The following is a 23,454-nucleotide window of genomic DNA, read 5'->3' as shown; positions in this document are numbered from 1 at the left end:
TAATGCACTCCTGATAAATATTAACCTTTCACGTAACATTTATAAACATACTCATAAATGTTAAAATAATTTAAAACATCACACACACATATCTACATTTGCTAGCAAGATTGTAATTTTATTACATATTCCGCGAAAAAGCTAATTAAAAGGAATCTGTATAATGAGTAAACATGAGTAAATCTTATCAAAATTATATTGTTATCCTAAACATCTATATTCCATTGCAAATCGAGAAATGTAGCTTGTATGGCGACAAAGAACTCTTTGATATATGAAAAAGTAATCTATATACATGTGATAAAACATATACACATTTGTTTTTTTCAATTTTATGAAGAAATAATAATAGAAAACATAAATTATGTGAGAATAAATATCATAAATAATCAAATAATATTAATAAAATAATACATTTATATTTATTTCTTACCTTTAAGATTTTTATCATTTTATTTTATTTTTTATATTTATGTGAAATTTAATCATCTTTACTAAATATCACAAGATTTTATCTCAATAATATGTATTTATATAAATCCTCAAAAATGAAATCTTTATCTGCATAAAATTAAGAAAAGCTAAAAGTAAAAATAGTTATTTACAAAAAAGAGAAATAATATATATTAACATTAAGAAATAAATAAAAATATATTTTTTGTATATTAAATAATGATAAAATCTTAGAGGAAAAAGTTAGAAACACTTGATAACTATTAAATAAAACTTAGTAAAACTAAGAATAAGTAAATATAATTATAATGTAATCAAACAAATAAACCAAATGTGATTAAAATATCTTAATAAATAAATATGACTCTAAAATTAACGAATAAGTAAATAAACGAAATTATAATTTCAAAATGAGTAAATGTAATTTTAATACTAGCAAACAAAAAACTAAGTTAAAATTAGAAACATTCTAATAAATAAATATAAATTATAAAATAAATAAGTAAATAGATATAATAATAGAATTTCACTTCCTCACTTTACTTTAGTTATCGTAATCATATGCAGAAATTTTAATAATAGTTTTCTTTTCAATTCGTACAATTTCTTTATCTTTTTATTTTCCTTATCTCTTGTTTTTTAAATTTTTAATTTTTTTTACTTTAAGTTTTCACTTTCTTAGATTTGGATTTGTCAACGCCAGTATTTACAGGGAACTTGAAATATATGGTGTTTCGTAGAGATAAGAGCGTCCAGTCTGTCACGATAGACTATCTAATTTTTTAAAAATAATTTTTTAAAATAATTTTTTAAAATAATTTTTTATTTATAATTAGTTTTTTATTATTTTAAAATAGTTGATGATATAATATCGCAAGAAAATAATAAAATATTTAAATTATCAAGAAATAATGTAATGTATTCTATTTAAAAAATATTGTCATAAACTTTTGGTTGCAACATATTTTTTAAAGAAAAATAATTTTGTTGATAGAAATTTAATTCGTTTTATATTGTTTATATTTTGTTCAGAAAATTCATATAATTGATTTTTATTACAATTTAACTTTCCTATTTCTTTTTCTACTCTCATTGCCTAATTTAAATAAATGTTACTCTTGCTTAGTCAACAATAAATTGATTATTTAAAAAGTCTACTCTTTAGTAAGAAAATAAGATGAAGATACTCATTGATCTCTTAGATTATTTTTAAAAAAGTCAAACATAACAAATAAGCATACAATCATACATTTAAACTAACATTTTTTTTTCTTAACTGAATATACATGACAACTTCTACACAAGGTTATTTAACCATTTATCTGAATAAAATTAACTTTAGTCAAAATTTTATTTACTTGTTTAGGACTTCAATATAAAAAGAAAGTTGAAAATTTTGAAAGAATTTATATTTTAAAAGATAATGATTTAAAAAAAAGAGAATAAAATTATTTTTGTTATATATTTACATATGACCTTTTTGACTTAAAACACAATAATTACTACCATCTACACCTAACACATAACACTACTAAAATTATGTTTGTATAGATTGAATAAGACATTATGTATGCTTAATATGAGAAATTCAACCCTACTCAACCAAATTTATTAAAAGAAAATAGTTATTTTATAAAGATTTAGTTATGTTTTAATTTCAATTTAGTTTTACTTACAAAATTATATTTGTCTATTTTTAAAAACATTATTTTAAAATATTTAACAATTTTTTCTTAAAATTAAAAATTAAAAGATATTTGTCAAAATCATAACCCAATTCTATGATCAAATGGATTGAATTGAATTATGTATTAAAAAAAGTGCAGAAAACTATTTTTTTAATTGAGTTGAATTATGAGTTTACCAACATGATTCAATACAACTTGTGTACATTTCTATACATTATTTTGTTTCTGGAGAAAAAAACTAACATTACGGAAAGTCTTGAGTATAAATAATGTAATTATTTCTCTCATTATAGTTTATCCAATGTCAAACTGAACTTTTAACCTAAACTACTTACTTTGGGTCCAAATTTCTAACCAATTAAATAAAAGTCTTATGAAAATAAATAAAATTGCATTCCTTTTCAAAAAGTAATTGAATTTCAGGCACATGATAATTTTTGGAGCCAGTCCAATTCTTTAATTAAATTTAGACATATAGTCCACTAACTTATAATTGAAAATGCTACTAGCTCACACGTACGTGCATTACCGCACGTGACACCACTTTATAATTTAATTTACTAACTTTTAAATGATTGAGATATTAAGGTATTTATGATCAAAATATTTTTAGGTAGCTTAAATTATTCAATCATACATTTTTTTAAATTGATTATGTAGGATTTTTTTTTAAATAATCATGTAATGTCATTTTTTGTGTGGTTAAAGTTCTTACAAATTCAGGATAATATTAAGTTATAATTAAGACATTAAGGATGTCTCGATCCTTATAAAATAAATAAACGAGATTTTATATAAGTTTTGATAGATACTTTATTAGATATGTGTTGATGATTTTCACGTTAAATTGATATACATCACTTGACTTAATTTTTACATTTTAATATTCAATTATGACTATTTTAAAATTTTCACCATTCATGTTTTTATTTCTTGTTTTTTAATTCGAATTTTACCATATTTTACTCAATACTCCTTTGGCGTTAATTGACAGTTAAATATAGTTAGTTGTTAATAACATAACATCATCGACTATATATAGACGTGAGACTCTATAATACTAGCATTAACATAAGAATAACATTATGTAAATTAATTTTATATTGCCCTTTTTAACATGATTTAAAAAGAATGTATATTTACTAATTATACCATCAATAAATATAACAATAATATATAAAAAAGGATTTTTACCTATTTTATTTCTTGAAAAGATTGTAAATTGTTAAAGCAATGACAAGACCACACTTGTGAGTACACATAATTTGAGCCCCATAAGCTCTTCTATATATTTTGGAATTACTTTTAGCTAAATTCCAATAAAAGATTTAACTTTAACTTCTAATTTAACACTTCCTCTTCACCTTCTTTAATGGACATTCCCCATGGAAAGACATCCACCAAGAGTACAATAATCATGAAAAAAATATAAAAGTTAATTTTACTAAAAAGAAAATTGCATGTGAACTATTAGTTGTCATCTTTGCTCATGCCTTAACTTTTTTAATTTTGAAGTTTCTAATATTATAAAATGATAAATCTTTTGATGAAAAATTATTCTAAAGATAAAATACTAAATGAGATTTAAGTCTAACTTTATAAATTATTGATATTATATTCTTAAAACAATATATTTATATTTATTTTATTTTATAATGTAATTTTGTTTTTACTTTTATTTAATATGAAAATTCAACTAACACTTAAATTTCAGCCTATTTTATTACATTTTGCTTGCTGACGTTTGTTAAGGTTATATTTAGATATCATAATTAATTTAATTAAGGAGAATAATTAAATATTTCCAATATAAGAATGTTTGATTGTATAATGAGTGTCATTATTCTGATTTCAAGTATGTTGAATGACATTGTTAATCATCATACATGTGAGGTATTGTCTGCTCTTGAACTTTATTTGTTACAGTTTTATTTTTAAATGACCGCTCAAATAATGGAATGAAAAAAAAATATTTAAATTGTGTTTGACGTAGACTTTTAAAGAAATGTGAGAATTAAGTGTGGTGAAAAGAATTTTAATGATAAAATTTTCTAAATAGAAATAAAGCCATAAAATGTCAGTTTCATTGCTCCAATGAAATAGAAAAAGCAAATGGTAATTTGAAACATGAAATCTACTTTATTTGTGAACTTAATTAAGAACCACAAGATTTATTTTATTTCATATCACCTCATAGATCATGACAGAGACTCATTGATGATTCTATATTTTCACATTTTAAAGGCAAGAACTATATATACATTATTCTCCAACATTACGTACAACATGTACTCACTTTAATACCTAAAAGAAAGGTTTAAGCTTGAATAATGCAAAAAAAAAAAAATAGTAATTAAAACTTGAAAATTTGAATAAAAGTGATCAAATATTATTCATCATTATCGACAAAATTCATAACAACTATTTTATGTGGTCTATCGTTGATGTAAGTATCAGTCAATATTATCCAAGATTAACCTCTTATTAAAATATTAACCTAGTCATTTACAAACTTGGTTTGAAACAATGTAGGAAAAATATGGGAAGGAAATTGTATTCGTTCATGAAAACAAAAGAAGAGCTTAAAGACTCCTCTTAAATTTTTACTTTATTTTTTTATTGTATTTTTAAAATATATTGACTTTTATATATTGAAAAAAAAGCCTTTAATATATTTTAAAATATTAAAATGAGTGTATTTAAAAATACGATAAAGAGAGAAAACAAAAAGCTAAAGAAACACTAATACAGTAAGGGGAAACGAAAGCGGTTATTTTTGTCTATATGTAACGGTTTTACAACCGAAGCATATACAAGTGAGGCAAAAAAGATAGATTTTTTGTCTCAATTACGAACCAAGGCAAAAAGAGGTAGGATTTTGCCTCGGTTCTTAGGTAACCGAAGCAATAGCGTGTTTTCTTTTTCTTTTTTCTTTTAGTCCTCGGTTCATACTGAACCGAACGGTTCACGCCCTCGTCAAGCCCTAGCCGCATTGTCGTTCTTTCGCTACCATCGCAGCGCCCTTGTCGCGCCTTCGCCACACTCTAGTTGCGTCGTCGCTGTTCTTTCGTTGCCATCACAGGGCCACACCCTCACCCCACCCTAGCCGCATCGTCGCCGTTCTTTTGCTGCCATCGTAGTGCCATCGATGATCCTCCCAGGTTGATTGTCTGCGAGAAAGAAGCTTGAAGCTTCTGGGTTCGCGGGTTCGCTCAAGATAAATTATAGAGAGAAGAGATTGAGAATAAAACCTCTGAATAGGTTTTGTTGAGAGAAAGCAACAATAGGAAAAAATTGGTGTTTCTCCTCTCTACAATACCAACCTAGAACCAGTGAGAAAGGGGGAAGAAGATAGGTGTCCCCAGCAACCCTCTCGCGCAAGACAAAGAAAAGGGGAAGAACAAAACCTATGTTTGCTTCTTGCACTTACTGTAGAATGCGTCTGACATCTTCCTTCTCTCAAGGTTCCAATATAATGCAGGGGACTATTTACACGCGAAAAGATGAGCTAGGTTGGAAGATGGGCGCGAGAAGAAGGCACATGGGAGATGAGAGAGGAAGACGCTCTTGTGCGAGAAGAAGAAGAAGGGAGGGGAAGAAGAAGAACCAAGAGGCGTGCGCTAGGGAAAAGAAAACTGCGTAAACTCTTAGTAATTTGAACTAGTGAAAGAGATACTACCTCAGTTCCACAAATAACCAAGGCAGTAAGAACACTACTAACTCGGTTTATCTGATAACCGATGCCTAAAGAGCTAAAAAAAGGATTGAAATGTTCAGTCTTAGAGAATGACCGTTCGGTTTTATGCTTCGGTTTCATAAATAACCGAGGCAGTAGAGTGCATAGGCTTCAGTTCTACAAGTAACCGAGTCAGTAAGGCCTTTAGGCCGTAGTTTAGAGAAGACCGAAGCCGTAGAGGTCGACAAAAGGGATTAGAACGTTCGATTTTAGAAAATGAATGTTCGGTTTTATGCTTCCGTTTCCTAGATAATCAAGGCAGTAGAATGCATAGGCTTCGGTTCTACAAGTAACTGAGTCAGAAGGCCTTTAGTACGCGGTTCGGAGAAGACCAAAACCGTAGAGGTCGACAAAAGGGATTGGAACGTTCGATTTCAGAGAATGAACATTCGGTTTTATGCTTCGATTTCCTAGATAACCAAGGCAGTAGATTGCATAGGCTTCGATTCCTAGTGAACTGAGACATATAAGTTCGCCTTAATTACAAAAATATTATCGCGTTTTAATATGCTTCGATTTTATAAAACCGAGACGTATTAGACGCGTTAAAAGACTGTTGTTTTAGTAGTGATAAAATTTAAATTCAAAAAAGTTAAAATGTGTATAAATACAAATAGTTATCCATAATAAATAATATAATTGAGTATGACAAATAGGCAAGTGATTATATTATTAAAACGAGAGAGAAATAAGTATTTTTATGGACGTAATCAAATGAACATAATATAATATTAAAAATACATAAAAAAAAAACTACGTATGTGGTGAGGTTTTTAATATAGAGATTTTTAAAACATATAGTATAATATAGTAATTTGATAACGGTTATAATTTACATGTGTTGTTTAGGATTTTTAACCGTTACTATTTTAACTACTAATAAAAAATATTACGTGCTATATAATATTTAAATTTATTAGTAACAAATCAAATTATTGTGTATAATCTTTTTATCAGCAAATAAATTATTGTCTACAAATAACTTGAATTTTTTTTTTCTAAATCATAATTTTTTTCATCACAAAATTTAAACTCATGATAATTGAAACTAATCCTATTTGTACAAACAACTTACTGATAAAGTGAATAAAAATTATATACATAATATGAAAAATTAAATATGGTCATTATGTTGGAGAAATAATACCATTATTAATAAACGAGTGGTACAAAAGAATTCCAAATTAATTATACATTATCCTTATTGCATAACACCTAACAGAAAGTCTTTCTACTTTAATTGTACTTTGTTTTTGTGTTTTTCTGACTATTTTACAATATTAAATTAGAAGGAATTAAAACTACCACTAGTAAAAAAACTGGATTTGAAATCGCATAATAGGCTTCGGTTGAGGCAGAACCGAAATCTATAAAAATGCGGTGGAATTTTCGTAGTTTAAGTTAACTTTTTCTGACCCGGTTTAAGGGAAACCGAGACACATAAACAATATGACCTCGGTTCAAACCCCACCCGATGCCTAACACCCTAAGAATGTCTCAGTCCACTAGGACCCGAGGCAATATACCCTATCATTCTAGTACTTTCGGTCCGAAAGGGGTAAGGGGTAATCATATTTCATTTTCAAAACCTCGGCCTTCATTATTGGTTCTTCTTCTTCTCGCGACCAGGCGACCAGGAAACGGTGTGGAGATGGCACAACCAGGCAACGTTCGTGGTGGCTCCTAGTGGCGCATGGGTTGTTGTTGTTCTTCTTCTTCTTCTTTTCCATTTTGGGTTAGTCTTTGGGTACTCTTCTTCCCTTTTTTCTTTTCAGGTTCAGACGCAGTTTCGCGTAGGGAGGGGCGGCCGGCGCGACTTCGTCTCCGAGGCGTGACGGTCCCTTTTCGTGGAGGTGGCAGCAGCGGCGTTGGCGATTCGATTTGGGGGCTTGGTGACACTGTGGCTTGGCATTGGCGATTCAATTTAGGGTTTCGATTTGGGGCTTGGTGACACTGTGGGAGACGCGACTCAGGCATGATCTCGCCTTCGTTGGCGGCGGCTGGCGATTGGCGGTGGATCTCGCCTTTGTAGGGGATCGTCCTTAGAACAACAATGGTGCGGCGATGGAGCGACAAGGGCGAGGTGATGGTGGGGCGGTGGCGCGGCAAGGGCTTCTGCGTTTGGCAGCGAGGGTTTCGTTTGGGGATTTTTGGGTTCTCTGTGCTCGCATGAGGTTAGTGATTTTTGGTGATTTGAGTTCTTGTAACCACTCTCTGCACGCAGTTCTACTTCCCCATGCTCCACAAGGATCTGCCCCACCCCATCACAATACCAGGGTGTGTGCCCTTTCATGATAGGGATCTCTATGCTCAAGCATAGGATCGAAACACAATGGTCAATTGCAAACTATTTTTGATTTTTTTTACTGGAAACAGTTTTTATCAGAGCATTCAAAGATGAGGAAAGGGGTTACCCTCCTTTGTATCCTGTTAGACCAATTGTTAAAATTGGGACAACTATAGCTGGTTGTACAAGAGGGTTGAAGTGTCTGACATGGTTGGAGAAGCAACAAGATGGTTCGGTTTTGTATGTTTGTTTTGAAGTGGTGGAACACTCTCACAAGAGAAAATGAACGAGCTGGCACATGGTTTGGAATTGAGCAAGCACAAGTTCTTGTGGTTTGTGAGAGCGTCAAGCGATGAGGCCAACGCAGGTTATCTCAGTGGAGAAAAAGATGCTGGAAGTGTTTGTGCTCAAAGTCACTGGGTTGGAAGAATTTGCCTTGAACTAATTTCTTATCACAATAAGCTGAACAAAGTGTGACCAGAAATAAAAATGTAAAAACTACTCTACTGCCTCGGTTCAGGTCACAACGGAGGCAGTAGAGGACAAGATACTAACTCGGTTCACAACCAAGGCATAAAAGGAAGACTTTTTACCTCGTTAGTATATGTTTCGGTTGATGAATCACTGCCTATAAACAAAAGTAATCAATGTCATTTCTTTTGACTGTACTAGTGGACAAATAAATATAAATATTCTTAATTTTGAGCATTTGAATGAGTAACATGCATCTATAACACTTGTTGGAGAAATGGAAGAGAAATAGAAAGAAACAATAGAATCCATAATTGATAAATGATTGTTATAAAAGAATTCCCAATTAATTACATATTACCTTTCTATTGCATAACACACAGTTAACAAAACTCTCTCTCTCTCTCTTTTATTTTTTTTATTTTTTTGTAGTTTTTTGTGTTTATTGTGAATATTTTACAACTCCAACATACAATAAAAAATATAAAACCATAAAGAAATTATAATTATTTTTAATTTTGAGCATTTGAATAAGTGAAATGTATTTTATCTTTTAACTTCCTCCTTGTGATTGAATATGGCTGGACTAACACATTATTCTGTCTTCGTGGCTTGAATAAAATATTCTTACATTTAATTATAATATATGAAAGGTTCATATCTTCAATTAATTCTCCTTAGTGGGTTGGAAAGTATACACATTACGGCACGTGATTATTTTAACGAATAAATCTCAACTTTATAAGATGCAAGTAGAATGAAAAGATGAAACTGTGTGTAATTAACTATATCCTAGCATGCTAATTTGTATATTAGTTAAAATTAGGTAGTAAATATAGATATAATAATATGGGAAGATAGTACGTACATTATCTCAAAACCGTCCCATGAGTAAAATATATGCAGTAATTGATTTGCCAATCTAATAAGTAGGTAGGTTTGACAAAAGCAGTAAATATGTTAATGCAAATATGCAGTGGAGTGGTATATTAATACGAAGTGCTGTTTCTTAAAAATCTGACAAATGGTGAATCTCTTATATGCATGGCTGCACATTCTATATTACCACTAAATTTATCCAAACATGGAAAGAAGAAACAAATTAATAATAATTAAGCTCCACACAATAAATATGTTTACTGTAAACATCACTTGTTTATATTTGCTGTGATGGTTAATTTTTATACTATTTTGTACAGTTTCATGCGGGTGTTAGTTAGTTATGAACTATCTTATAAAGGAGTTTATTACGAAGAGATATTCACATCATCAATCAGTTGTGTTACAAAGAGTTTATTATAAATAAGTTATATAAATATATATAAACTTATGAATCTTTCAATTTATATAATGTTTAATTTTATCTTTTCTATTAACGTGATACCTTAATTTAGACTTAAATTATTCTCACCAGGTAATATATAAATTATCTAATATTTTGTATAAGTAGTGTCTAATATTTGAATTTTAATTTTGTATTTGTAAGACCCATGAAAAATATTTACAATTTTATTACTAGTAAAAATATATTTCTTTGTGAATGAAAAATATAATAAGTTTATAATATAAAATGTGGAAAGTTAAATAAGAAATTTTGGTAGCTTAATTGGTAGAAAATTTTGGTGATGGGTTCAAACTCTTTTCTACCTTTTTGTAAAAAAAAATGAAAAAGTAAAATAAAATTTAAAATATTGATAATGGAGAAAGCATTCAGATTTGAAGGCATTATTGAGGAATCCATTATGTAAGTAGTGATTACGAAATTAATATAATAAAATAATTTTAAAATAATAAATAATAAATAATATTAAAAAATTGATGAATAGTAAAATTTTTGGACTATAAATAGCCATGAGGGGGAGGCTATTTTGCACAAAGAGAGGAAGAATCGAGTGAGAAACCTTGAGAAATAGAGAAGAAAGAGTTAGGAAGAAATTTTTAGTTGCAAGAAGAGTAGAGCCTCTAGAGGATTTTCAGGGAAAACAAATTCGGAGCAAGAGAAGTCTGGAATAGAGGTAGAGGAGGTAACATTTCTAAGCTTTTATATTATGATTTAGTATTGTTTTATTACTATTCATGTCTTGAAATTCTGTGTGAATACTGTTAATGCTTACTGTATATCTATCTATATTGAATTTCGGTGTTAATATTATATGTTGTTGTTTTGAATCTGTAAATAAGAAATTTGTTAAAAACTGGTTGAGGAACACTTTGGCTAAGGAAAGACTTGGTACTTAAGTTGTCCATTGTGACAGACCTCTCTTTCCTGGAAGTCTACTCGATGTGTTTTTAACTTAAATCTTGTTGTACAGATTGAGTACTGTTAAACTATTGTGCAATATATCTCGTTGGAATGAAAATGTCTGATAAATTCATGTTATTGTGGTAGATACGAAATTATGAACTATAATTGTGATGGTAGGATAGAGGAATCTTAAAAACCGGAGTTGGTACATCCCTGATCATAGAGCAGCCCTGGTCCAATCCAGTAAGTTGTGACTAGTCATATGTACTGGCGTTTATGGTGAGTTTGATTCGTGAAACATTTGATTCTTCTCCGGTGACCATTTATGGTGATATTTTAGTATTGTTAATTTATTTTGTGATATATTCAGTTTGTATGATTTCTGTGATGATTGTAATTTATTATATTGGATTTGAATTTATGCCTCTAAACATGATATGAGTATTATGGGGAGATTTCGTAATGGTATAATATGAGTTGAGGAATGTAAGCATGCTATGAGTCTCGCGGAGAGATTCTGTAATGCCATGGTATGTGTGTATATGTTGATGTTGAAGGTCATGAAGTTGGAGGTTATCCTAATACTCTAATAATCATCCAGTCTCAAGTAGAGAAGGATGAATTATGTGGTGAGAGGGGCAGGAGGTCCTGGTTTATGTGCCGGTTTTGGACATAGTGTTGAGGACTAACCTTGTGGATGGTATGGAGGGCAGGAGGTCCTGGTCTATGTGCTGGTTTTGGACATAGTGTTGAGGACTAAGAAGGCATCACAAGTGCGGAACCTCCCGTTGATCGCTCATCAACATATCGTTGGGATAAGTGTCTATTGGGTATTGTGGAATGAGTTTCTATTGGGTATTGTGGAAGGAGTGTCTATTGAGTGTATCAAAGTAATGTATGAATATATATATGATGCGATTGTTGTATGATGGTATGAGTGTGTCTGACATAATTATTATATGATGTTTGTTGAGTGCATCAAAGTAAATATGCATGTTTTATAAATGATTGGTTGCATGCTAGCTCACCCTACTTGTTTGTGTTTTTGTTTGGGTATGTGCGATGATTGTATAATTCGTTATACGGGAGCAGATGAAGGAATGTCGTCTGACTCAGCGCCAATGAAGAAAGAGATAGAATAATAAAGTACAAAAATTCGATCTATACTTATGAATTTGTAGTTGACATCTGAGTTTAAAACATATAGATATATATCAACTATGAATTATCAAGTGAGAGATCATGAGATGTTACCTTAAATGTAATGCTACAATACATAAATTATGAATTTTCAAGTGTGAGAATTTGGGATGTTACAGTATTTATCTTTAATATATATATATATATATATATATATATATATATATATATTATACAATAATATGAAACTCACAGTTAATAAATTTACTAGCAAAAAAATTGTTTTTTAACTCGCGTTATAGGCTTCGGTTTAGGTGAAACTGAAACCTATCAAAACGCGGTGGCATTTTTGTAGTTTAAACGAACTTATACGCCACGGTTCAAAAGCAACCGAAGCATATAAGGCATATTACATCGGTTGATACTACAACCGAGGCCTAAAAGCCCACCTGCTCCCTGACAGATGTTTGAAATTTGAAGTCTGCGCAGAGCCTATGGCTTCGGTTCATTCAGAATTGGTGCGAAACAATGTTTATGCCTCGGTTTAGGTGGAAACTGAGGCGTATAACCATTTCATATTTTTTTTTCCTGAGGACTATATGCCTCGGTGGAGAGTAGAACCGAGGCATATAGGCATGTATTGCTTCGGCTGAGCATAGAACCGAGGTAGTATTGCTTACCTCTTAACCCCCCGTGTCGAAAAAACTTAACCTACTGTTCATTTCCTTCTTCCTCGAGACCTCCTCTCTCGGACTTTCTCACTCCCTTGCTTCTCGCTCTCGCTCCCTCGCTTCCATTGCTCAACTTTTTCACTCCCTCGCTTCTCGCACTCGCTCCCTCGCTTCCATTGCTCGTGTTTAGTTGGTGCCTTCCTCCCATCGGTGCCGCCATTGTCGCACCTGGTGGAAGCTTCTATTTCGTCGCTGCACCAGCCCATTCTGCCCGCTGCGCCGACCCTGGTGAACCACCCCCTGGCTGCTCCGTCCCCTTCCTCCACGACGTTCATTTTTGTCGTGGCGTCTTCTTCTTCCTGGTAAGTTTTTTTAATTATAATTTGTTATATAATTTGTGTTATATAATTTGTATTAATTGGTTTATATAATTTTTAGGTTTATATAATTTTGAATTGTTAGGATTGAATTGGATGATGATGAAAATTGATATATAATTTTGAATTAGAGTATGGAAATTAAGGAATATATTTTGATAAAGTTTGGATTAAATTGGTTGATTTGGTGATGAAATAAATTTTAAGGTTAGAAATCACGAAACTAACTAATGTGTTGTTTATTTTTGTCTAGATATTGTATTGTTCTGCTGAGGTTTTATACACGGACATTCTCGATAGTTCACCGACTTTCACGCTCCCAAGTTCCTATTCTTAAAATTTTCCTTTTAATATGAACTTGTTTGCTTTAATATATTGTTTGTTTGAATATATTGCATGTTGCATATGTAATTATGTGTTTGCTTGAATCTATATTATTGTTGTGAATTAGCCTTAGTTTCCCGTTTGAGATTCAATACAAAAATTATTTACTATCTCCAGATTTTTTTGAACAAATGTACTTTTTACAAATGAAAAGAGAGGAGATGGTAATAATAATTTACAAGTATTGAATTTTGAATTGTCCGGTTGGACAGTTTAAGAAGGGTGATAACTTTTTCATAGTTTATTAATACATATAAATTTTAATATATATGTCTTAAATTTCATGAAATTTTGCAGTTGTGTTTTGTATTGATCTTCAGGTGCATATTTGATTGTGATTTATAATCACTTTCATTTCATGTAACCTGAAGACCAATGCAAAATGCTGACATAATTTCGTGAAATTTTAGATATGTTGTTTAAAATTGATATGTTTAATAAACTAAAAAAAGGGAATCTTCTTGAATGGGATATGGTCACACCTTGAGTACAAACACTATCAAAGTGATCATTCAAGATTATTGAAATTGTGTAAACAATTTCAGTAAACATGCGTACGGGTCGAGGGTGGATTATATTACCACGCATCAGCACTGAGTACGAGAGAAGGGTAGAAGAATTTATAGAGTTTGCGCAACATAATGCGAGTCCAAGTGGTGATGATGAAGTCAAGTTTAGATGTCCCTATGTGAACTGTTTGAATAGGAGGAAGTTGAACGCAACCGATATTAGGGAACATCTTATCTGTGATGTTTCCATACGAAGTTATACAACATGGATCTGGCAAGGCGAGGCACCAAACTTTCCAACTGTCTGTCGAATTGAAAATGTATATGATTCCACCATGGATATGGAAGATCGACCGGAAGAAGACAACTTAGAGGACATGATCCGCGATGTTGGCGTAGAAGCTTTTGCCCAAGCACATGTGTATGAAACGATGTCCACGGATACGGAGACTCCTTTGTATGTCGGTTCAACTAAGTTCACACGGTTGTCAGCGGTGTTAAGGCTCATGAATTTAAAGGCGAGCAATGGATGGACTGATAAGAGTTTTACAGAATTGTTGTCGTTATTGAATGAAATGCTGCTAGATGGAAATACATTACCCACTCGTAATTATGATGCAAAAAAAATCTTTTTCGGATGGGTATGGAGTATAAACGGATACATGCATGTCCGAATAATTGCATATTGTATAGGAATGAGTATGATATTTTGACAAAGTGTCCAAAATGTGGGTTATCACGATACAAGGCAAAAACAACGATGAAGATAGTGGTCACACAGAAAAGAATGGTTCTGTTTTGAAAGTAGTTTGGTACCTTCCACTCGTGGCCAGACTTAAGCATTTGTTCGCGAATCCCAAAGACGCTAAAAACCTAAGATAACATGCAGATGAGAGAACAACTGATGAGCTGCTTCGTCATCTAGCTGATTTAAAGCAATGAAAAGATATTGATCAAGAATTCCCCCAATTTGGTCAAGAGTGTAGAAATCTTAGGTTTGGCTTAGCTATTGATGGAATGAACCCTTTTGGTAATTTAAGTACCAATCACATTTGTTGGCCCATTGTACTGATAATTTACAACTTATCTCCTGGATTATGCATGAAAAGAAAGTACATGATGTTGTCAATGTTGAAGGGTCATAAAACATGTCCTATATGTGAAGAAAACACTGCAACTCAACAATTAAAACATGAAAGGAAGACAGTGTATATGCGTCATTGGCGATTTTTACAATCTAATAATCCATATCGAAGGTTAAAGAAAGCATTCAATGGAGAACAAGAGAAAGACAATGCACCCATTTCACTTACTGGACTTGAAGATCTTGAAAAGGTTAATAGAGTACATCATGTATTTGGGAAAACGTCTAAGAAGTCTTCTGTAACGACCCTTTGGAAGAAGAAATCAATATTCTTTGATCTTCCATATTGGTAAAAGTTAGATATTAGACATTGCATAGATGTCATGCATGTAGAGAAGAATGTTTGTGATAGCTTGATTGGTACACTACTAAACATCCAGGGAAAAACAAAAGATGGAGTGAATGCGCGTTTGGATTTGGTTGACATGAAGATTCGAGAAGAGTTGGCACCAAGAGAGATTGGTAAATGCACTTATTTGCCCCATGCATGTTACACAATGTCCAGACAAGAGAAGAAGATAAGTTTTTGTCTTTGTTTAAAGAGTATCAAGGTACCACAAGGATACTCTTCAAATATCAAGAGCTTAACGTCATTGCAGGACTTAAAGCTTGTTGGACTCAAGTCTCACGATTGCCACGTCTTAATGCAACAATTGTTACCCGTGGCAATTCGTGAGATTTTGCCAAAAAAAGTTAGATAGACCATAACTCGATTGTGCTCATTTTTCTCGTCAATTTGTAGTAAAGTCATCGATCCTACAAAGTTAAATGAACTTCAAAGCGACATTATCATCATCATGTGTCAGCTAGAAATGTTTTTCCCTCCATTCTTTTTTGACATCATGGTGCATTTACTTGTTCATTTGGTCAGAGAAATAAAGTTGTTTGGACTAGTATACTTAAGATGAATGTATCCTATTGAGCGTTATATGAAGATTTTGAAAGGGTACGTAAAAAATCAATATCGTCCAGAAGGTTCAATGATTGGAAGATATATTGCTGAAGAAAGTATGGAGTTTTGCTCTGATTATATGACTAAAGCAAATCCGATAGGATTCCCTCGGACATCATGGTTGAATAGATGTTATACAAGTAAAAGCATCCAAGGTGTGAATGTGGTGACGAAAAGTCGTGAAGAATTGATGCAAGCACAAATGTACATATTAAACAACATAGATGAAGTGATCCCTTTTTGGAAGCACAAAAAGCCGTTGTAAATGACAAGTATCCAAGACAATCAGAGAAATGACAGTTGATGCAGCATAACATAACATTCTTGTCCTGGTTCAAATATGAAGTTTTGAAAGAATCACGGTCTTCTAAGACTTTGTTGTGGCTAGCAAATGGTTTGAAGTTTGATGGTGTATGTTGTACAGGCTATGAAGTTAATAATTGCACATTCTATACAAATACTTTGGATGATAAAAACACAGTACAAAATAGTGGCGTCAGTCTAGAAGGTGAGTCGCTACAATTTTCCACATCCAAAGATCAAAATCCTGTAATTGGATCAATGAGATATTATGGTAGAATAGAAGAGATATGGGAGGTTGATTACACTAAGTTTTCTGTTGCACTCTTCAAATGTAAGTGGGTCGACAATAAATGTGGTGCCAAAATAGATGAATCTGTTATGACACTAGTTGATTTTCGAAAGGTTGGTTATGGAGACGAACCGTTTATCATGGCATATCAAGCAAGTTAGGATTTTTATGTCAAAGATCTCGCGTCTGACCATTGGTATGTCGCTCTTCAAGGAAAAAGACAAATTGAAGATAAAGAAGAAAATCTAAGTAATCTTCATATTGCTGATAACCATCCAATTAAAACGACAATTAATTTGGATGACGATCCTCTAATTGATGATATACAAGCAATTCAGGAAGATCACAATGAGGGAATATACATATGACCAATCCATATGATTATGTATGAATTTCATATTTGTGTAAATATTTATGGCTTTTGTTAAATAATATATGTTATTTTATAAGTGTTTTATTAATCTTTCATCTTATTTTTTGTGACAGATATATGGTTGAGCCACCTCATTTGTCAGGGGATGAAGTCTCCATCACTTCTAGACGGACGAGAGGAGCGATGAGGCTACGACAACTTATACTTAGAAGAAATGCAGGTGACAGGACACCTGTCATTATTGACGTGGTCACTGGAGTTGCATCTGGCCCAAATGCAGATGTATTTAGGTCTTACCTTGGAGTACTAGACATGATCATATCTCTATACTTACTCCCATCCTTTGACCATGTATCTGAGGCTGATCGGAATCTTATCTAGCAAGATCTATTAGTAAGTTAAACAATATTGCTCCAAATTCTAAATTCTACATATTGATAAATTTGTATTGATATAAGGTTATTACTTTCTTTGTTGCAGATGACATTTGATATGTCAAATGTCGAGATCCTAAGGGGTAAGTGTTTATCTGCAATTGCAGAAAGATTATTGGGGTTTAAGACAAAACTGACATCCAGATATATATTTGTAGCAAAAAGTAATGAAAATCCATGTTCTAAATATTCTGCAATTGACGAAGAAACATGGCGTCAATTTGTAGAGCTTCGTTCATCCGAGACATGGCAGATAAGTATAGGTAAAATCATTCAATTCATCATTTATAATTTTATATCATAACAATTGTTGCATTTTGTCACAGGAAACAGGGTCAAAAGCATAGGGTATAAATGCTCAGAATAAAAATCCACACCTACTGTCTCGTGGTGGATACAGGAAGCTTGAGGAGAAAATAATGAAGCAGAAGTCAGATAGTAGACTTTCAATTTCTGAGGGTGGTGACCCTCCTCCTCCTTCACCACCATCTCGGCACGAGAAGTGGAATAACCCGTTTAAGATCATCGGGCTCCTACACTTTCGACACTGCTAGAGAGATATCAGAAAGAATTGTAAGATGTCATTTTTCATATTTAAACAACATTTTTGTTATATATATTACATAGATCTTTCAAATAATTATGAAGTTTTGTCATGTTACAAGACTCCTTCGTTGAGCAGAGCTCCCAAGGTCAATTCACACAACAAGGTCGTGAGGATATTCTTACCACAGCTATTGGACGACCTGAGCACCCAGGACGGGTGCGTACTATTGAGACTGGCATAGGCATATGAAAGTTCTTTGGGTCTTTCTCACGTCAATCTTCATCCGGATTAAGTAAAGAGTATGAACAAAAGTTGAAGGAGGAGATCATAAAGAAGGTTCGGGCAGAGTTGTATGATGAAATTGCTGAAATGGTTGCGCGCCAGTTCCAGCAGCGTTATGAGGATTATGACAATCATTCTCCGCCATCTCCTATAGCGGAACATGTTGTGCCCCCTACAGCTAAACTTAATAATCATTTTTATTTATTAATTTACTTTTTGCATAACCTAACATTTTATTTGACTGGTAGAAGTGGTAAAGGAAGTTGCTCAGCTGTCGGTGCCCTAGGGGACGACATGGATGACACTCGTCCATGTCAGTTATATATTCTCTCTGATACCGGGACCATGCTAGTGGCTCGTGGCACAGTCTATGAGACAACCACTATAGTGCATGGTGTACAACTAGCAAAAGATGAGATCAAGGTCACAGTGGATGAAGTTGTCGTACCAAATGCCATTCTTCCTGTGCCTACAGATGAGTTTTTCACTATGGAAGAGGCAATTAAGTCCTTCGTCGCCTGGCCTAGACATTTGGTTGGTGATGTATCTGATCCCCCGGTAAACACTCCTACTATATACTTCTCAATTTTAATATTTACTTCTAATTGACGTCATAACATAACCATTTTTTCATGTAACAACACATAGGTCAAGAGGGAAGTCCTACACCGAAGAAGACTCGTTTATCTGAGGACGACCCTCTTGGTGTGTTAGACGAGCTTGCTAAAATTATTTCAGATGCGCCGATGATTGTACAGTGGGATTCTACTACATTTGGAAGAGAAGCTCAGATCCCATTGTACTTGCATCAGCAAGATGTTAGGGAGCTTGCGTCGGAGAGAGAATAAATTAATATTACACTCATTCAGTTGTGGATGATGTAAGTTTATGAGAACTTTTTTATATAGTTCTTTTTTATCAAGTTACTTATATAAGATTATTTCTTCATTTTAGGTATATGTTTGATGTTAGTAACAAGAAGGGGTTCAATGATGTATATGAGTTCATTGACCTCTCTATGACTCATGAAAGAAATAAATTTGATGATATCCAAACATACATCACTACCTGCTTTGGAATGGGGAAGGGGATATATTTTCTCCCTTATATACTTGGGTAAGTGAAGGTTGTTAACTTTAAAGTTTCATTTATTAATTTTGGTATATGACAATTAAGTTATTACCAATTTCAGGCGTCATTGGCAGCTACTTGTGATCCCCGCACCGGAAAAAACTACTGTCTGGTTTTGTTCATTGCACAAGTCTCGTCCCAGCCCTCTTAGACATATAGTAGATTGGTAAGATCCTTAATGTTTCAACTTTCTTTGTTATATATATGTATGCTAAAGCAATTTTTTTTAATAGTTCCCTGGCAACACATATGATGTTATCTGGGAGATCTACTGCTACAGCTAAAAAGCTTGCATGAGTTGCCCTCAAGGTTTGGTACTTTAGTCCATACTTTGTTACATTTTGTTCCATTCCAATGATGTTTCTTAACATTTTATAATTATGATGATATATTGTAGTGTAATAGACAAACGGGGTCATATGAATGTGGTTACTACGTCATGTTTTGGATGATGACCATTATTCGTGCACATTACACGAGTGGATGGCAAACGGTAATATTTAGGTTTGAATTTTATTTTCTCTATAGTTTAGATTTCATATACACTAATTGAAATCATTGTGTTTTATGTAGAGATTCAATATGACTGCTCCAATTCTAGAAAAGTCACTTAAACTCGTGAGGAAAACACTGACTAAATATGTAATTCAATTATATAATAGTATGTAGTAGATATTAGGATATAGTAAGTTCTAAGTTTATGTTTCTAAGTTGTTTTATGCTTTTGTACATTATTATTAGTTTAACTTTGTACATTGCATTGATTTATACTTCAAAGTTGATTTATGATTACATTGGATTGATTTATGCTTCTAAGAAGTTGATTTATGATTACATTGAATGTATTTATGTTTTAATATAATTTTCATTCAAAATATACGCTTCTGAATTATTCTGGACTGTTCTGGCTGTAAAATTATATGCAGGTCTGTTTCTGCAATTGGGAATGTAGCAGAAACAGACCTGATTTAAAAAAAAGAGGGGAATATGCCTCGGTTGAGACCATAAACGAGGCAAAAAACCCCCCTATGGTCTCAATTAAGGTCACAACTGAAGCAGAAAGGCTGGCAGATGAAAAAAAAACAAAAAAGGACTCTACTGCCTCGGTTAAGGTTTTAACCGAGGTAGTAGAGGGGGACATACTGCCTCGGTTCAGAGGGAACCGAGACATAAAGTCCTGCGAAAAACAAATTAAAAAAATTAAAACATCTACTGCTTCAGTTAACGTTGAGCCGAGGCAAAATCCTACCCTTTTATGCCTCGGTTCTGAACCGAGACAAAAAGTCTACATTTTGCCTCGCCTGGATATATCTCGGTTCAGGAACTGCTGCCTATTAACGAAAATAACCACTGTCGTTTCTCCTGACTACACTATTGATTATCTTAAGTTATCTTCTGATATATAATATCACTAATAGATTTTTAAGAGATTAATTGACATATACCAAATTCATATAAATATCATTGACATTACGTCCAATATTTTAAAATTAAATTTTAAGATATCATTTATTTTTATATGTCATGATTGTCAATCTTTATATTATTTTATGTAGATCTTTATTGTTTGTGAGAGCGTTTAGTTAGGTAATATCTAAATCATCAACATGATAATTAATATATATATATATATATATATATATATATATATATATATATAATATAGTATATGTACTAAACCTATATATCTTTCAACTTAAAACTTATACTTAAACACATGAACTTTATATAGTAAATGTACTGAACCCGCACATCTTTCAACTTAAAACATTATATTTAAACACGTGAATCATATTGTATTAGTTTGAGTCTATCACAAAAGCTTAATATCATTGGTAGTTTTTTCTTGTTTTTTTAGGAAATTATTCAAAAAAATTCAACGATAATAAAATCTAAACCAAACTTCAAATAATTAAGACCACTTTTATATAAAACTTTAAAATAACGAATTTATGCTTTCTTTCTTTATATATTATTCAACTTTTTTTGTTTTGACTTAAACTCATTTAAATTGAGACTTGAGTAGAGGAAGAGTCTAAAAAATTGTATAAAAGGAATAATATTTTCAAGTTGGGATAGGATGTATAATGTATAATTAACCTAATGAAAGAAAAAGTAATAAGCACTTTAATATTTATAAACTAGTAAATATCTTAGAAGAAGAAGAAGCTATGGGATTATTATAAAGTGAATAATGTGGGTGCGATGCGATTGCTAAGTGAGACATGTGTACAAGCACTTAATTTTGTCTAAACATAAAAGAAAGTGTAAATAATTAGAAGAAAAGAAACATTGACACTTGTATTGCATTACTTCCCTTTCACCCTATCACTTGTTTCCAGTTTTTTGTATGCATTTGGATTTTGTTATTTATGTTAATTTCATGTTGTCTGGTTGATGACATTATCAGTTCGGTGGAAACCATGACCATGAATGTGATATGTTCATTTTCAATGTTTTAGAAATGTGTTTTCCTCTCTTTATAAGGTGTTTGACAAAAAATGAGCTACTTGCTTGATTAATTTTTCCATTTTTGTCTCCATCTGGTTACATACACTAGTGCAGAAAGAACTTTAGACGTCTGTTCTTTTGGCCTTAATTTTAACGTCTGATATGTACCCGATGTCTATATAGACGTCCAAGGGGCTATACCCGACGTCTGTATAGACATCAGATGTGGCCACACCCGACGTCCATAGACCCTGAAACGATTTGTTTAGGGTTTAGGGTTGGACGTCGATTTGTGCATTGTCAGACGTCTATAGACGTCCGTCAGTGTACTAACCGACGTATACTAGGTGTTTTTTTTTAAAATAATTTATTTTTGCAATTAAACCACACCTGAAAAGCAAAAAATTGTCCTAGAACAATATAGTATAATATATATATATATATATATATATATATATATATATATACACACACATTTCATATAAAGAAAGTTCTACTTAATGTAAAAAACAATCCAATACCAAAACTATCAAGATATAAACTTAAACTAAACCTAAACAATGTTCAACAACAAATAAAAGTGTTCCTAGCTCCATCTTTGCAGAAGATAAGTTGTCCACTCCTGCCTTATCTGCCTAATTGTGTCCTCTGGTATAAGAGATGTACTCTTGAAGCGCTGCAAATTGAAGACAAATTCATTATGGTTTCATATATGTTTAAAGATGAATTTGATTTGTAATGTATTCAAGGTATGCATCATTACCTCATTCCAGTCATCTGTAATGACAACTTGAATGATGGTCTTAATCCAACACATGACATAGAAGCCACATTCCCATGAATCTAGCTGCTGGTTACACTAAAATGACAAACTAAATAGTCAAGAATTTAGATCATTCAATAACAAAGAAAATGAATTAGAACTATAAATGATTTACAACCTTTGGATACAAAATTTGAACTAGTTGACTTCGAGATTTACCAATAACTCTGTATAGATTGAAAACACAAAGTAAAATTAATATAACTATATTTATCATAAAAGTTTAAGGTGAACATCAAATTCAAAGTCATTTTTGGAGAAACACTTAACCTTGAAGCATGGTTCTCAAGTCATTTTTCATCTTCCTGTGCAACGAACAAAACCATATAATTTTACATTGTTTGGGAAGATGACCATCAGCTGCCAGTGCGACCTATCAAGAAGGACAAATAGTTATTTAACTAATTAAGGAAACTTTAATAATTAACTTTTACATATAACAACACCTACCCATCAATGTATGGCACAATGTATACATCTCTTTTTGACTCATCCATCCATGTTTGCAAGTAATGTTGTCTGTTTTCAAGTGTGTTACCAGAAGGTTGAATGGTCTGAGGTTCAACAAATCCGTACATGGAAGACCAACCTTGGTCTACAACGATTATGTCCATGTACCTAAAACAACAAAGTTAAGTTGTTAGAAACTAGGAATCTAAATAAAAGTAACATGGAAGACAAAATTAACTATCTTACATGCACCACAGTTGAATGATGGAAATATTCAACATCCTGTCTCCCCCAATCACCTCCAATGCATAAGC

The sequence above is a fragment of the Vigna umbellata genome, chromosome 4, assembly GCF_029865625.1.
Source record: "Vigna umbellata cultivar VRB3 chromosome 4, Vumbellata_1.0, whole genome shotgun sequence".
NCBI classification, from domain to species: domain Eukaryota; kingdom Viridiplantae; phylum Streptophyta; class Magnoliopsida; order Fabales; family Fabaceae; genus Vigna; species Vigna umbellata.
Note: the sequence above shows the minus strand (reverse complement) of the source record.